The 15461-nt window shown below is 48.7% G+C and overlaps 1 protein-coding gene across 1 annotated transcript in view; it reads left to right on the forward strand.

Moving 5' to 3' along the window:
* The window catches only part of SORBS1 (sorbin and SH3 domain containing 1), a 201596-nt gene that overhangs the window by 19313 nt on the left and 166822 nt on the right, over window positions 1-15461 (forward strand). Inside the window, exons 3-4 of the mRNA XM_036264595.1 lie at window positions 6447-7036; window positions 12315-12403. The gene's annotated coding sequence lies outside the window, so the exon portion shown is untranslated. The remainder of the gene's footprint in view (window positions 1-6446; window positions 7037-12314; window positions 12404-15461) is intronic.

The raw sequence follows: 15461 nt of genomic DNA on the forward strand, positions 1-15461 counted from the left end.
GTTTAAGCGACCTGTCAGAGGCAAGACCTGCGTGTGCATGCGTATGTATGTGTGCGTGTGCGTGTGTGCATGAGTGTGTGTGTACTTGTCTCCCTTTTGTCAACCAGTTTTAAACTTTTCTGGATTCTTACTGCTTTTACTAATTCTTTATATCTGGCATCTTAGGAAAACTGCGTGATGTGATTCTTGCAATCAAAAGGAATTGCCTTAAAAAACAGAGAAGCTGTCAGCACTAAAATGAACATGTTAACATTGGTGGTTGGATTGTTGTGTTTCCTTTGAGACTTCCTTTGCTTTCCCAGCTTTCTATGATTAACATATATTACTTTTTTTTTTTATCCTCACCCGAGGACATTTTTTGATATTTTGTTCAGATAGAATGGGGGGGGGGGGCGAGAGAGAGAGAGAGAAACATCGGCGTGAAAGGAACACATCGAGTAGTTGCCACCCACACGACCCAACCAGGGCCGGGGACAAACTGCAACTGAGGTACATGCCCTTAGCAGGAACCGAACCCGGGTCTCTCTGGACTGCGGGCTGATGCTCTAACCGCTGAGCCAAACTGGCCAGGGCAACATGTATTACTTTTTAAAAAAATTTTATTTTTGTTACAGATGTTTCTCCTTTTTTACCTGATATATATTACTTTTATGTTAGAGAACATTATTTGGAAAAAAGCATGGTTGCTTTCAACCTCATTCCTAGTCTGCCAAGGGGTAAACAAGGTGAGCTCAGGAGGGATAACAGATTGGAACCTGGGGGTGCTGGGAGCCAGGGCTGCCGTGGGAACGGTCATCCCCAGTCTTTTTGCCATCAAAGACGCCTCTCTTTCATTTTTATACTTACTTTCCTCCTGAATGTCCCTTGCTTTGAAAGGTTCATCTAACCCAACATTGTGTTGATTAAGTAGTAATTCCCCCTAGTTGATCACAGGTAGACTAACCACCTGTTAGAGAATCACCGGGTTACTCTGTGGAGTTGATGTCACTCCAGCGAAGAGGAAAGACGTGTGATGTCGAGCTGGCCCTTCTGGGAGGCGCTGGTCTGCTACCTTCATTGCCCCAAGGGGAGCTTCTGAGCTGAGGACCCCAGGGGTTTCTGCAGTCAGAGTTCTTCTGTGTTTTGCACCCAGGACCCTGCATTTTTTCTAGGATGGTATTTCTCCCCTCACATCTCTGCTGACCTTTGCCTCGTCCCTCCTCCTCCTCATAACCCTGTAATGGTGATAATAGTTGGCATCAGCGAGTGAGCACGGAGGGAGTTGCTGCCAGATATGACGTTAAATGTCTACACAGATCTCGACCTCATAACTCCTCTGTAAAGCCAGCACTGTTAATGAGCACCCCATTTTACTGATGGAGCAACTGAGGTTGAGTTTTTTGTTTTGTCCAAGTTCATGAGACCAAAGAGCAACAAAGTTGGGATTTATGTTGTTTTCCATCTTGTACATCTTTCATACCTTTCTCTTTGTCCTGTCCTCCTCGATCAGCTCTTTCCAGACAGGACCTCAGCTTCTGGTCTTTCTCACATTCCAGCACATCTCGTGTGTCTGCAGTGAGCTGACTCTCTTTGCTGAGTTCCTCAGCGGGAGGTCCAGGAACAGTGGCCAGACTCCTGGAATGAAGGCCACAGTGCCAAAAGCTCCTCTGCCGCACCCCGACAGACCGGGGGGGGGGGGTCATTCCCGAGCGTGTGGGGACTGGAGGCGGGCTTGGTCCTCTCTTTCCTAATTCTCCACTTTTAGATGGGGGCTTTCCCAGCCACAGAAGCGACTGCTCCGTGCCTCTAGCACAGGTCATCAGAGTTCTTTTTCTTATGCCCCTGAGAGTTGGAGGCATAGGAAGCCTCAAATCCCTTTCTTCTGGAAAGGTGACGATGCTGGAGGAGGTACTTCCCTTCCCACAGAATGACCTTAGTTCCATTCGGAGCATGTAGAACAGGGGCTCTTGATTTTTATTGGGTCACAGACCCTTTGAGAATCTGATGAAAGCTTTGGACTCTTTCCCAGAAAAGTCATAGTGATCATATCCAACATTTATGTTGTAGGCATTGTGCTAAGCACTTACATGTAGTACCTCTTTTAATCCTGGTCACAGCCCTTTGAGGTGCACGAACTGTTGTTAACCGTCTTTTACAGATGAGGAACCTGAGACATTGAGATGGTAATGACTTCCTTGGGGATACACATTTAGAAAGTGGTGTATGGTCTTTGCATATATTTCACTTGGACCCCAGGATCTAGAGTACCTCAGTTTTAGAGTACAGGCCATCACCTGCATTGCTTAGAAAGGGAAATTGGTACATGTAAGAGGGTAGCAGGTGGACACCACCCCCCAGAGCTGGTGATCAACCTGCTAGTCAAGGCGGTGGGAGGAAGGACAGGCTGCGCTTGGCTCCTCTTTGCAGAATCCTCCCGCGTCCTCTTGGATCAGTTCTGTGCATCTGCGTGGGGTTTCTGAGTGTCCAAGCTTTGCATGGATCCCACACAGTGATTGAATTGGCATTTAACGGTAGGTGGGGAGTCAGACAATCTGGGCTTCTCTCCTGGGTCAGCCTCTCCAAGCTGTGTGACTCGGGGAGTCACTCACTCTCTAGCCTGTCTGCTCGTCTGCAAACCAGGGCGTGTGAACTCCAGCCTTCGTAGGGCGAGGAGGGTCTCACCACTGTGAGGAAGACTCTGCGTGTCTTCAGTGCAGCTCATACGCCAATGGCCTGCTCCAGGCACACTGTGCACAGTGTTCTGCTTTTAAGATTAATGGGCCCAGAAACTTACCTGTGACCACTTACCACTCTGACAACTGCAGCTTTGGAAGGTACAGCGAGTGTATTCCTAGAGCAACAACCAGGGGTCATAATAAATACGATTTTGGAATAGCGTTTACCCTCCTCTGTCTCTGCCTTTCTCTTGCGCACCTGTTTGTCCATGATCCCCACAGCAGGTGCCCTTAATATCACGGAGCCACGTCAGTGCTGGAAAGGACCCTGCTCCCCTAGGAATGGAAACAGGCTCAGAGAGGTGTAGGAACTTGACCAGGACCCCACAGCTAAGCCGGGGCAGAGCCAGAACTTTGGCTGTGCCGCGTGGCTGTCCCTTATCGCTCCTCTCACTGCCCTTCACAGCCAGGTCCGCTCTCCATCACGTGCTGGTCATTCCCCCCACACTCTCCCTCTTCCTCCTCGCGCCTCCCCCGCCGACTCCAGCGTGCTGGGTGAAGGGGCAAAGCCATCCGTACAGGCAGAGCCACCTGAGCAGTTCTTTCTGGGGCTCGGCAGTTCACACAGTCAGGTCATTGTAACTTCTGTAGTCAGAGACCCACCTGGGAAACACCCCTCTCCACATGCTAGTCTCCCCATTCAAGTAGTGGTGGATATACTCAGCCCGTGTGTGACCGGAAGTTTCTGGAAGCCCAGGTGGTACGGTGTATTACTGCCGGGGTTCTCTCTGCAGCAGAGGTCTAACTTGGATGTAAAGAGCATCTTTTCTGGGTCTGGGTCGGGTGTTCAGGGCGGTGACATTTAGCAACACTGAGCATTAGCTTCGTGCTCACTACAGCTTGCCACTCGCCATTGTGAGTGTCCATGGGCTCTCTCTGTCTGCCAGTTTCGTTGCCTGTTCCTCAGCTTTCCCAGTTACCCTACCTTCTAAGGAAATGTTCTCATGGTAACTCAGTTCCTGGGCATTTTTCATACAGTGTCAGGGCAATGAGGAGAGGCCGAGTTGGGGGACCAGGAGTTGGGGTTGGTCAGCACACGTGCGTGCGTGTGTGTGTGTGTGTGTGTGTGTGTGTAAGGAGGGGCTTTCTTTACACCTGAAAAGGCCCAGGACTTGTGAGAGAAGATGGAAGGGTGGTACCGGAAAGGAAAGCGCATTGATGAGCAGGGGGGTGGGGAGTGGGGAGTGGGGAGATGGAGCGGAGAGGAGAGTTTCTAGAACAGCTGCTGTCTGTGGGGGGTATCGGTGGTGGGAAGGAAGAAGGACTTTAAAGACAGTTCCCATGCATTGAGGGTTTAATTCCCTCCCGCTGGTGTTCAACAAGATCTGCTCTCACTTTGAATTGCTTTTTATTATGTGTGGGCTGGATTGTTTGCTTGCGTGACTACCTGGAGACACAGTTATGTTCATGTTACCGTGTATTCTGTCTGGGAGACGGAGGTGGGTGGGGGTGGAGGAATGAGAAGCAGACTCCGAGGGTGGGTGATGTGGGGGAAACTGCGGTGTGGGGTCCAGAGTCAGAGTGTAGGTTGTGTTACTATACTCTGCACACCCCTGGATCATTTTCCTGCATTAAAAATAAAGATGTCCGAGTTTTCAGGTCAGTGCCTAGTCCCTGTGTGCCCTCTCCAAGGAGATCCGAGGCAGCTCATACTTCGGGAGAATGTAGCGATTCGTTCACATTGTATTTTTTCCCAAAGAGAACAAATTTGCCCTAAGAAGCAGGAAAAGGTTGAGTCTCTTGGCCATATTTTACCAAAATATTGCTGGAGAAGGATATTTATATGTTCTCCGAGAAATTGCTCTGTGGTCCTGCTTTGAGAAGGAACAGCTTAGCACCGAGGGGATTTCAACAGGAAAGGAGCGGTGGCTGGTTTAAATAAGGAGAGTGCGTTTTCCTGCCGGTGGGCCTCCTGGGGTTGATCCAGCTGTGTGCTCCGTCAGTCGGCACACACAGTCCGGCACTCCCGGTCAGGGAACGACCTCTTCCAGCGGCCGAAAGCCCCGGAATACACAGGCGCCGGGACTGGCAGGTCTGTGCGTGGAAGTCCCGGCCCCTTTCTGGGCTCCTGGGAGAGCAGGAGAAACCCTTCTGCAGAAGAGCCTGAAGGTTGGCCTGACATCCAAAGAGTTCAGGCCAGAGCTGGTGCTTCTGGGTCCCAGGCAAGGGCAGAAAGTGTACCTGTCCTGTCCTTCTCATATGTTGCTGGTGGGGATGCTACACCGCTCAGCGTTTTAAACCCAGTTGCCAAGCTATTGGGCATCTTGAAATTGTCCATATTTTTAATCCTCTTAAGGGCCTTGTGTGATGGCAGTAGGTGTTTGAACCAATGCTTAGGGCAGACAGTCATTTCCCACCTAAGTTTAAAAGATGTCAGGAGCCTGGCCGGTGTGGCTCAGTGATTGAGCGTTGACCCATGCACCAAGAGGTCGCAGGTTTGCTTCCTGGTCAGGGCACATGCCCAGGTTGTGGGCTTAATTCCCAGTGGGGGCATGCAGGAGGCGGCCAATCGATGTTCTCTCTCGTCGATATTTCTCTCTCTCCCTCTCCCTTCTTCTCTCTCTAAAAAATAATCAATAAAGAAAAAATAAGAATAAAAGATGTCAGGAAAGCAGCCCTCTGCTGGGGGACACCCGGGTCAGTTTCTGGCCTCTCCTTGGACCACACCTGCCTTGTTTCAGGCTGGCCTGTCTGTGGGCTGGGGAAGCCCAGACGCAGCCCTGACAGTTTGGTCACAGTTCCTCAGTGTCTCTCAGAGGGACCCCCAGACCATGAGCATCAGAACGCCCCATGTCTTGAGTAGTGTGCGTACCAGGATCCGCTCCACGTGGACAGAGTCAGAGCAGCGGCAGGGGCGGGGAGCTCAGTGCTCCCAGGTTCCTTTGTGCCCTCTGGATGGAGAGCCACAGTGCCATCTGCAGTTACCGGGCAAACTGGGCGTTGTGCTTAGTATACTAGATGCCAGGAGACCTCGGGTTCAGACTTTGTGGTCTTAAGGACGCCAGGGAAGGACGAAGGCAGAAGGCGCAGGTGTTGAGTACAGCCATAGGAAGACGCGTGCCCAGTGCTTCAGGTTCCTTTTATATGCCTGCCCACCTTTGTTACCATGCTCATGCGCAGGCCAGGAAATGGACACCCGGCGATCGATAACGCGCTCAGGATCCCGCAGGCGGTAGGTGGAGACCAGGCTCGACCAAGTTCTCATTTTTTCCATTACGATTCTAACCCCCATGCTAGAATGTGAGTGTCTCCTCCGGTGCGGCTGTGCAGTAGAAACACGGCGTCAGCCACGTGTGGAATTGAAAATTTTCTAGTAGCCACATTAAAAGGAAAAAGGATGCCCTGGCCGGTTTGGCTCAGCGGTTAGAGCGTCGGCCTGCGGTCCAGAGAGACCCGGGTTCGGTTCCTGCTAAGGGCACGTACCTCGGTTGCAGTTTGTCCCCGGCCCTGGTTGGGTCGTGCGGGTGGCAGCCACTTGATGTGTCCGTTTCACGTCGATGTTTCTCTCTCTCCCTCCCACTGTATCTGAACAACAACAACAAAAAAGGAAAAATGTCCTCAGATGAGGATTAAATAAATAAATAAATAAATAAAAAGTAAAAGGAAACAAGTGAAATGAACTTTAAGTACCTATTTTCTTTAACCCAGTATATCCAAAATATCATTTCAGTGTATAATCAGTAATAGGAACTATCATTGAGAAACTTCACATTCTTTTTTTTTTCACGCCAGTGTGTGTTATCATCACAGTACGTCGGGAGTCACCCTGGCCACATTTCAAGGACTCGGCGGCCACATGTGGCTCGTGGCGACTTGCAGGACAGTACAGCTGCGGTATCTGACTGGAGAGGCACGTCCTGCCTGGCTGCCAAGGGTGCTAGGGGTCACCATTTTTTAAATGAATTGTTCCCAAATGCCATGGGATGAATAGGTCAGTGCTGGGCAGTATGCAGGGTGTCACCTGAGGAGGAGGCTATTAAAATTTCTCCATCAGTCTGGAGCCCAGGTGATTCTTCTGTGTAGCCTGATTGGAAACAACTGCACTAAAAACACTGGCTGGGCAAGTTCCCTGGGTTCTCTGCCTTTGCCCGCCCCCTTTTCTGGGCACTTGCATTCCAAGCACGTTCTGTGGGGGTGGAGGTGGGGTGTGATGGGAAAGGTGGGGGAATGCGCACCCTGGGGGCCTTTTCTCTCTCCTACATCTAGAGCAACAGTTTCAATGGAAAAAAGAAGTCCTGTTTATTTACCTGGATGTGGTCATGCATAAGGGGTGGGACCTTCCTTTTGGTGGCTGCAAGCAGGATCCCACATTCTCAGGAAAGGTGAGACCAAAGAACCAAAATGTTCACGGGGGAATGGGATACTGTGTACTGCAGCTGTTTTCTTTTCCAGTGTTTTTGTTTTAAAGCGTGTTTGCTAACTTAGAGTAAGAAACTTGTTCCTAAAGAGTTATAGTCCAGGGGTCCAAGCCTCAGAGGTCAGGCAGGTAACACGCAATGAAGGGCGGGAGGTCACAAATCAAACCCCCAGGAATGTGTGGCTGTCTCCCCTTCCTTTGGACACACAGGACCCTCTTGGTCTTTCATTTCCCTGCTGTTGATCGAAAACATTTCTCTTCCTGAGGACAAAGCAGGGCGGGCACCATGATAATGGCATGTGACCCTTGACCTTGGCGTTGGGGGAGAGGAGCCTGAGAGCCTTGCCCATCTAGGGGAAGAGCTGCCCAGCTCCACCAGATGCTGTCCTTGAGGCCTGATGTTGCCAAAGCTCGGTATTTTTAAGGAGAAGCCACAAATCCAGAATATTTAAAAGGTAACATCTTTGGTTTTTAAAAAAAAAATAAGTTTTGAAAAATTTAATGTTGGGCTTTGCTGGCAGAAAGCCTAGCAAATGCCAAGGCCCTTGAGGCGAAGGAACCGCTGGCCATCTGCGAGGGGTGCTCAGGGGAGGAGGGAGGGAACCACCAGCTTGGGGAGGAAGAAAGTATGAAGACACCGTGAATCATTTAAAGTAGGCGAGCTTTTTTTTTTAATGGGGAGCTGAAAATCCTTTTCCTATTTTTTAAACTAATTTTATTCTACTTTATGAGCGTTTGTGTCATTTAGAGGACTTGGAAACATTCATTGTCCCTCCTACTGAATCTGCGGAGTGGGTGGGAGAACTTTAAAGAGCTCCTCCAAACCCACTTTCCTCCGCCAAGGGGTGTGCAGGGAGGACAGCTGGACGATGGGACCAGGGTTGAGAGATGCTCGAGCCACCTTGGCATTGAGCATCTTGGAAGCTTCGGTGGTGTTCACGCCCTAAGGATGTGGCCCTGGGCATGGCTCCAGGGGGATTGGCTCTAGGAAATAGGGGCGTGCTCTTCAAGGTCAAAAAAATAGTTTGTTTTGCTTGTATTAGAAAGTTATCTTAAAAAATAATAAATGTAGTGTGATTTAAGAAAAAAACACTGCACAAAAGAAATAAAAAGATAACTCTTTCTGATTTATTTCCTTCCTGAGTTGGTCAGCCTCTCAAGGTCAGTTGTTAATTTTCTCCAATTCTAGACTAGCTTCCTAAGCAGGGTCCTTCTAAGGTCCACTAAACTAGTGGACTAATTAGTGGCCGCTTAGAGTTCAGAGGCCAGTGGCCAGACAAAGTAGTTGGGAAATGGGTTGGCTTGATCATCTTTGGGCTGAGAGACATGAAACTTGAGATATATTCTTGAAACAACCAGGAGGGTTGAAGGCAGTGTATTGGGATCCAGTGAAGCCAGTCAAACAAACAAAAGACCCCTTAAAACGACAAAAAGGCAAGCGTGAGTAAGTGCTTCGTGCCGTGATGGAGACATGCGTGGTGCTGTGAGAATATGTAACCAGAGAGGCTCCCATTGGTTCAGAGCTGGTTGGCTGGTCTGGACTGGTGTTTGGGAGGAATGGAGGTGCCCCGGGTGACTTTCCTAGCATCCTGTATTGCTCTTGATTCTTTGGCGAGGGTAGAGATGACGATACAGCTGAAGGACGCAGGGGCCTGGAGCGACTCCTGTGATTTCTTCTGGAGGGCTGGGTCAGAGAAAGGTCTTGTTTCAGGTGAGGATATGGTGGTACTGTAGGGAATAATGGATCTCCTAAAAACTGAGGACCACCAGAAGAGGCCAGTTCGCATCTTGAGCTTTTCCTAGACCTCCTTCCCACCCATGCTCTTCCAAATTTGCGTTATGACTCACGTGAAGAATCCTCAAGTTGAAGGGGACTCTTGTCCTAGTGAAGGACACTGTGCGTTGCTGTTGGACCTTTGTCAGCCATGAGTTTCTCTAGGCTGGTCCATTTGAGGAACCAGCTTACTTCGCTCTGTCATCGTCGTAGTACACAGCGTTTACTTTGCCATTCTTGGCTTGAGATTGCTCAGGTTGTTACTTGGCCGCGGAGGGGACATGTGGGAAGAGCAGTGCTCAGGTGGCGCGGAGGGCTTCCGGGCTCTGCACTGGTCTGCAGTGTCCTGCTCTCGGGCAGTAAGGACCTGCTCGGAGGGCTGTGTAGCTTGGAGCTATTCCTCGAAGGCCACTGTGATGACTGGATGCTCCCAGACCCTCTGTCCTGCCAGCACGAGTCCACACAGGTGAGCGAGGGCTCATGTCTGCGCTGAGACGCCACAACCCGAGCGGCGTGTCTGGAGGCACTGGCTTTGGGTCATGGTATAAGGGACTGGAGCAAGGAGGGGGCTGCCTTCACTTTCCTAGTTTCTATCCTGGCTGCTGGCATTTATGTATTTTTATTTACTTAAAATAAAAAGGAGTTAAGTGATAGTTGTCATAATGTGATGTAGGGAGTGAGTACATGTACTAAGAATATTTAACTCCCACGCAGCCTGGATCCTTGAATCCTGCCTCAAAGCTGCTGAAAAATGAGCTTCAGGAGCTTGTTTGGGAGCCCCTGAGACCCCTGGGTGAAAGATATCCTTTTCCAAATGGGTACCGGAGTGGGGCATCAGAATCACCTGAGTAATTCTCGGGCCTCCAAATCCAAGATTCTGCTTTGATGGGTCTGGGGCCCAGAAAGTTCTTTTAGAATGAGCAGACCGCCCAGAGAGCGGGGAAGCTGTTCTCGTTTCCTTGGCCTGGCCCTGAGGTCTGAGCCCTGACCACGGCCATAGATTTGGTCTTCACCCTTCTTTACGCCCCTTTCCTAAAGCTTGTCTTGGGGTACGCTGTCTCCACCCCCCACCCCACCCCCAAGCTTTGCCTCAGCCCAGATCAGGAGAACTCCTCCTGGGGATTTGATGGGCAGAGGTACTGGGCCATTTTCTCACAAAATCTCCGGCTTGAGGCTTTGACTTCATAGTAGATCCTGGCCCTGGAGAGCCAGGCCCTGAGGTGGAGACAGGACCGTCTTGTGACTGGCACAGGAGAAAATCTGTTGATTGTCTTCTCAGAGACCTTGTTTCTTCAGCCCTGCAGACACTGGACAGCACTGGTTACCTGGAGGGAGTCATAAGTGGACATTACCAGGGAGCAGGTGGCCCTCTGGGTGAGGGCACCTGGCGAGATAAACTTCCAAGAAGGCACGTGCTGGGCTGCGCATCGAGTCTCAGCAGGTGTTGGGACACTTGGCATAAGGCAGGGGTTAAAGCCCCCCGAGGTGATGGAGACCTGGACTCGGCCTCCCGGGAGGGGCTGTTGGCAGTCCTTGCTGTGCCCGCGGGGTCCCAGCCCTCAGCCTGCTGCCAGCCGGCCCACTCCCATGCCCGCTGCAGGGCTTGCCCAGGCCTCTCCGCGGGGGGCAGCGTCTGTTCACCAGCTGCACCAGGGGCCGCTGCCCAGAGCTCCCACAACCCACACTGCCCAGATCTTCACATTTACCCCTTGTTTTCAAATTCTCCCTGAGAGCCTGCACCTGTCTTCTACCCGGACAGAGCAATGAGGGCAAGGACTGGGGCTTGCTCGTCTCTGTCTCAGTCACCTCGCTCACTGCCTGGCGCAGTAAGGTTCAGCGATGTCCGCTGAGTGAATGAATCAATACATTCTTTCAGGGGCTGGTATAAATAACTCCCACCAAGGTCTTACAGTTGAACATTGTTCATTTATTACGATGCTAGCACCTTGCACATATGCTTATTTATAGCCTTGTAAAGGGAAATTTTTCTAGATAAAGATTATATGTGAGACAGTTTGGGACATTAACTGAACATTTTTGAAGTAGTAGATGCATTTTATTTTTGAGACTTTTTTTTGTATTTAAAGAGCAGAATTATTGAAAAATGTCACATTGGGAAACAAACCGTTAGGGAACCTGATATAATTTACTCTTATATTTGTTGACAAATGAAGGTATGGTGGGGATTTTAGTATAAAGTGGGTTGGATACTTCAACTGTATTTCCTTTTAGTATTATTTTTGAGACATCGCAGATCTCTGCCTCTCTCGTATATGTATGTGTAATATTTATTTTTTGCTTTGTGCTGTAAGACTAGTACACAGTGGGGCATAGTGAAAGCTCGTGGATTGGCAGTCAAGAGACTAGATTCTAGAATTAGCTCTGCCCCTAACTGTGGACGTGGGCAAGTCAGTTTTCTGCTTCCACTTCCATAGAATGGGAGCGTTGCCTTGGCCGGTTTCGCTCTGCAGTGAGAGTGTTGGCCTGTGGACCAGAGGATGCGGATTCACTTCCCGGTCAAGGGCACCTCCCTGAGTTGCAGGTTCCATCCCTGGCCCTGGTCAGGGTCGTGCGGGAGGCAGTCAGTCAATGTGTCTCTCTCACATTGATGTTTCTCTTTCCCTTCCAGTCTATCTAAAAATCAATGGAAAAACATCCCCGGGTGAGGATTAACAATCAATCTATCAATCAGTCAATCAATAAATAAATGGGGAGTGCTGTACTTGTTCAGGGATTGCAAATGTCCACAGGAGCGAGGTTACCAAAGTTCTGTATGTGCTTTACCATTTTTTTTCTTTGAAACTCACAACCCCCTTTTCTTCTGTTTCCCCATTTTTGTTAAAATCATAGGTAGAGGGAAATATTTCTGTACCCCAAGAAAAACAATAATGCAAGGGCAGTGGTAATTACACTTCTTCTCTGTGTTGAGACAGTAGGGAGTGGTGGGGACTGTGGCGTATTGGGTCACCAAGCTTGCCTAGGAAGGGCAGCTACTGCTTAGAAGCAGCTGATCACGTTCAGACCTGAATATGGGCCATTTTGACAGATTCTCTGTTGTTTTTTTAAGAGAAGCCAGAGGTTTTGGTTCCAGAAATCTGGGTTTTATGACATCTGTTTTTTCAGTTTGGCTTACGTTTTCTAAACATATCCTGTAGCTCAGTGTAATACCTCTGCAGGCTAGATGTGACTAACTGGGCTTTTACTTCATGATCCCCATTGTACATGATCTCTAATGCTTCTTTCTGCCCAAGATCCAGTGATTCTAAGTGGGACCATTTCAGCTGGTGAACTGAAGATGCTTGTTCTACCTGGGAAGTCAGAGTGGGAAGGGAGTGGGCTGGAAGGGTGGGGGTGGGGGGGCGCTTTAAGTCCAAACAGGGTGCCTTGCAGTGGGTGTTTGGATGGCCTCCGTGGAGAGAGGCCGCAGGTGCCTGATTCAAACCAGATGTTCTGTATGTTTTCATTGTAGGAACTGGCGTTTGTTGGAAGAGTTTGTGAAACTCCCTCTCTGTCCAGAGCTCCAGGACCAATGCATCTTTCCATCACCTTCAACCACTGGTGAATATATGTGTTTTGTTTTGTTTTTTCCTTTTGCAGTTAAGGGAAATATTTTCAGTTGATAGTAGGATGTGATTTTCAGGGAACCACTCTGACTTTTCTATTATAGAAGGAGAGGAGGGACACCGGGCTGGACCTCGGCATATCTGGGTTCTGGTACCTACTAGGTTCTGCCACTTTTACTATGGGGTGTTAGGTGAATTGTTGGACTTCTCTGGGCCCCAGACAGAAATGCATCCTGCCCTGCTAAAAGAGATTGCTTACGTGAGAATGCTTCAAAGGTAACAGTGCTTGGCGAATATACGGCAACCCTATTTGGCAGGGCAATTCTAAGCTAACAAATAAAATGTGAATGCGTAATGAAAATGAGAATTTTAAATACCTATTTGCTGAGACCTCTAGACCTTGAAAAGATTTGCATTTTCTTTTTCTTTTTTTCTTTCTACCACTACAGCTGCTGGGGTTTTTTTGAAAGATGACTTAATTACATTTCATAGTTACCTTTATTTTTATTTGTGATCGGATAATTTCACAGTTAACAAATGATCTTCCATTTTGGAAAGAAACGTATTTACTCATCACGACAGGTAAACATTTTACCTCCGTGGCAGTTGAAAGAGGCAAAGATATGTCCTTAACAGTCGTGTTTCCAGAAGCGAGCTGAGAACGCGCCGAGGCCTGCCAGCCGGCTGACGCTGAAGGTCTCGTGGGCCCTGGGGGCAGGACCACCATGAGCCAGGGAGGCGGTCTGACCCGTGCACCTGGATTTCAGACACTCTCTTTTGAGAAAAGATGGCTTGTTTGACACAGACTGCCTGGTCAGCTCCCACCACGTGGACCAGGTGCTCCCGTGTCCCTACGGGACAAATCCCAGTGGCGCGGCCGTGTGGGGAACTCGCAGGGTGCTGGGCGCTGGAGCGGGAGGGAAGGGCAGTCAGTCAAGACAGACAGGCCCAGGGCTAGGGACCCGTCTCAGGCTTGAAACGCTGATTGTCCAGATGACTATGTCTGAAGGGACGTGGTGGACATTCTGTGTCCCATAACTGGAGTCCTATCTGGTAGACAGGAAGAGCTCTGTGGTGGGAGTCCCCAGGGAAGGAGATGGCCTCAGCGGGTGGCACGCTTGACCCATTCAGCAAATGTGTACTGATGCCCACTATGTGCCAAGGCAGTCCTCTGGGCACTAGAGGTTCAGTGGTCACCAGACAGATGTGTCCATGTTTCCCCGGAGCTTAGATCTGGTGGGGGTGACCGAGCACCTTGCTCATGATGGGTGCTCACTACATACTGTTTTGTGAATGAAGTAAATAACTAAATAGATAACATAATTTCAGGTAGTCGTAAGTGGTGTAAAAATGAAAACAAAGCGAGGGACTGGATGGGGCTCTACAGAGAGTGATCTGGAAAGGCTCCTGTGGGGTGGGGGCAGGGAGAACGAGGGGGAGATTCTGTGCAGAGATCTGAATGGAGCGAAGGAATCTGGGGAGAAGTGGTTAGGCAGAGGGAACAACGAGCTAAAAGAAGGGCCTTTGATGATGGCGGAGCTTGGCATGATGGAGGGCTAGGAAGGCAGCCAGTTTGGCTGGCCTTGAGCTGGGGTGGTTATGGGGAGGGAGAGCGATATGAAATGAGATCAGTGGTAGGTGGGAGCCAGATCTTGTAGGCATGATAAAGAGCTGGATTCTACTCTAAACATAATTGGATACCACTGGAGAGGTTTGAGGAATATAGTGATGTGATCCTCTTTATGCTTTCAAGTGATTTTTCTCGGTCCTGAGTGGAGAACAGACTTTGGGGGTAAGAATAGAATCAGTATAGCTTCCAAGAGGCCTTTCTCGTGGTCCAGGCATGGCTTAGTTAGTGTGGTGGTTACAGAATGATGTGAAGTGGTGAAGGTCAGGATACAGCAAAGGGAGAGCCTGCTAGGTTGGTGTGGGTGTGAGCAAGAAGAATTGGTGTTTGGGGTTGCTGTTTACTGAGATGGGGAATGAAGAGGGAGGTTTGGGGGGACCCTAAGAGTTTTGTTTGTGATCTGTTACATTTGAGATACCCACCTGATACTCTTGGAGAGATGCAGAGTTGCGTAGGGCTGGAAAATGGTGCCTTTGGGAGTCATCCAAGTGTAGATGGTATTTAAAGTGATGAGACTGGATGAGGGCGTCGGAGAGAAAAGTGGCATAGATAGTTAGGATTTGGACAGAAAAGAAGGAAGGCAAAGCATGGTTTTCTATGTGAAATCCCTACTAAAAAATAAATGAAGACACATGCTAATGAATGTGATACGATTTCCTGTGATATAAATATAAAGTATTTAAATAAGATAATGTGATATAAGAGTAGGAACAGAGCCTCTCCTTATATAAAAATAATGGCAGTACTGTGACCTCCCCAAACAAGAAAATTAGTTTCAGCTCATACATACAGAGAATAGGTTGGTAGTTGCCAGAGGCGGGGGGTGGGGAGTGGGCAAAATGGGTAAAGTGAGTCAAAATGCACAATCTTCCAATCATAAAATAAATAAAGCCTGAGGAAGTAATATACAGCATGGTGCCTATAGTTCATAATATTATATTGGATAGTTGAACATCTCTAAGAGAGTAGATCTTAAAAGTTCTTACCACAAGAAAAAGGATTCTGTAACTGTATGGTGACGGATGTTAACTAGACTGATGGTGGTGATTATTTCACAGTGTTTGTAAATATCAGATCATTATGTTGTACACCTGAAACTAATACAATGTTGAATGTCAGTTACACTTCAGAAATACATAAAGTGAAAGAATATTAGCTTTAGAATTGCATAATTTTAAATCTGGTCAGCTAAGTGAATTACAAACTACATTTATGCAGCTGGCATGTGGCCGTGCCTTTGGCTGGCAAGCAGAAGGAGCCAGCTTCTTTTGCCAATAGCTTGTAAACTGTACTGTTCTTCATATGCACTGGGACTTTACAAGCTATTTGATGACTATTAGGTTTAATTTGCTGCTAGTGTTTCAGATGTTTTTCATCCTATAATCATATCATCCAAAAGTTCATTAAATAAAAGTTCACTAAGTGA

The sequence above is a fragment of the Molossus molossus genome, unplaced genomic scaffold (genome assembly GCF_014108415.1).
Source record: "Molossus molossus isolate mMolMol1 unplaced genomic scaffold, mMolMol1.p scaffold_m16_p_17, whole genome shotgun sequence".
NCBI classification, from domain to species: Eukaryota; Metazoa; Chordata; class Mammalia; order Chiroptera; family Molossidae; genus Molossus; species Molossus molossus.